We start from the raw sequence: 2,408 nt of genomic DNA, 5'->3' as shown, positions 1-2,408 counted from the left end.
TCCTGCTGCTTTCTTCTTGATTTTTCAAAATGTTTTAAAGCAAGTCCAATGGCTTCATTTATTTTCCTCGTCTATTTTTCTACTCCTTTACTACAGTTGTATATTGTTACGTACGTGAATGAAACATATAATCAGTTCTCTTTGGGTGGCCATGACAAAAAAATACGCCATTTTGGCAGTTCTTAGTGAGATGCGTAGGTGTTATTGGAGGAATTTTTCTCCATGAAAGAAATTTTACATGACACCAGACACTTCAGAGTAGTCTGCAGTGCAGCAGCAGTATGTGTAGGCATGTAAAGTGTTCATATTCTTTCATTTAACGATGTTTCAACACAGTGCAAGATAATTAGCTTCCAGTAGTGTGGGAGCACTTAGATTACAGTACTGTTTTACCTCATTATACTTACCATTAAGACTGCTAGCATTTATTCACAGTATTAAACATTGTACTAAATAGTAAGTGTATACAGGATCTAGGCTTTAGAAAATAATACCACAATTATGAAAACTGAACAATCTTGAGAGATCGTGTTTAATGAAAAGCATTTGCTGGACTCTTGTGTAAAGCCATAGAAATAGGCAGTGATCAGTTGTACAAAACCTTTTCTTTTGATTTTTTTTTTCTTCCCCCAGATAAAATTCTGAAAGAAATTAAATGTCTGAGACTAAATATGATTCATTAGTGACCAAAACTGCAGAACCTAGGGCAGTCAGCCGTTCTGTCTTTGACCTCTTCTGTGACTGTTAGCTAGAGTGATAGATAGTTGGACGATGGTTTTTGAAGTGTAGATTTCTGCTAAATCAATGGACAAGATATGTCAAACTTCTAGTAATTTTCAAGAGCTTCTGCCAGCCCCCCCCCCCCCAAAGAGCTACTCTTTCATTCACTATTGCACTATACTAGAGTCACATAACTCAAGAGAAGATTAAGTTGTGGGAGTTTTTCCAATTTAATGCATCCAACTTTCCATTTTAGAAAGCAAAGAACATAACAGTTTTGCTTATATGTCTGGGTAACGTACAACAGCTCCATAATCAATAATAGAAAACGTTACTGAAAGGCCCAATAGACCTCAAAGAGATAATGTGAATCGGCCATTAACAGTAAGTCATTATAGAACTTATTAAGTGAAGCCTTGGGGCTGTCATAGAGCCTAAAGGTTGACATAAATTTTTCATACTCATTGAACTTTGCTAAATGTGCTTGTATTTGATTAATGATGACTTTCTTCAGTACGCTAATAAGAAAAAGGAAAATATGAGCTCAGGCTGCAGCAGGGATAATAGTCTCCTGGAAGGAAGGCCATCTTTGGCAGTGGGGGAACAATGGGACTTTCTAAAGACACCCTGCCAAGTACGAGGGAGTTTATTACCCCCTCAAAAATTGCTGCTTTTCACCCAGAGATAGGGCACTGGGCACAGCATGTGAACATGGAAAGCCAGTTTTGTAGTTGTGGAAGTGAATGCAGCATAGCTCCAAACCAAGAAGAAAATCCACCCCCTGGCCCCCTTAACACCTCCAGATATCGCAAAGAACAATACAGAAGTGCTTCATATTTATAAAGCAGCTCTGTGAGAGGAGTGGTATGTCTGCAAGGCCTGCTGGTGATAGAGCTGGAGGAAATTTGTTTTGGCAGACAAGGTAATGAGTCATGGACTCATAGAATGGTTTAGGTTGGAAAAGAAGACGACAACAACAAAATAAACCTTTCACTTACAGAAAGGCCTCAAGAACAGCATATGGATTTGGTCAATTAAAAGAAACATGTTTTCCACTTGTTTTCAAAAAAAAAAAAAAAAAGCAATCAGTAACCTCAGTCCAAAGCAGTCACAAAGTCTAAGTCTCTCATTAACCACCAAAAATGCTAGACATGTCTTAAAATTCAAGGGATATAGCTTTAAAAAAAACTACAGAGTAATTCTTTTTTCTCTTTCTAGTTTTTAAACCTGTTAAAAGTCAAACTATTAAGCTTCTATTTTTATTTATTTTAAAAGAGCACCCATGTAATCAAGAGTCTAAACAAACAGCCCTTGCCAAGAGGACTCAGTATAAACTGAAAGTCATCTCCTAGACTTAGACAGGTAAGTAATTAGGTATTGGTCCTCATTTTACAAACACAAAACGAAAAAGAAATGGAGAAAATGAGAGATGTATCTATTCCTTCTCACCTCCTGGCTGTGTAGGGTATAAAATGATGTTTTAATCCCCATCACTACCAGCTGTGAATTTGCCACTCCCAAGTCACTACTCCAAAGCAGATTTCACTCCTGGCCATGGAGTGCTTTACCCACCACCCTGGCTGGTGTTTTGGCTTTTGCTGTTCTTGATGCAGTTATAAGCTACTGCAAATGGACTAAACAAGTATTAAAAAAAAAAAGGAGAAGGAGAAGGAAGAAAAGAAAAAAGA

The sequence above is a fragment of the Phaethon lepturus genome, unplaced genomic scaffold (assembly GCF_000687285.1).
Source record: "Phaethon lepturus isolate BGI_N335 unplaced genomic scaffold, ASM68728v1 scaffold8287, whole genome shotgun sequence".
Taxonomy (NCBI): Eukaryota; Metazoa; Chordata; class Aves; order Phaethontiformes; family Phaethontidae; genus Phaethon; species Phaethon lepturus.
The sequence above is the reverse complement of the archived record's forward strand: the minus strand, read 5'-3'. Positions refer to the sequence as shown.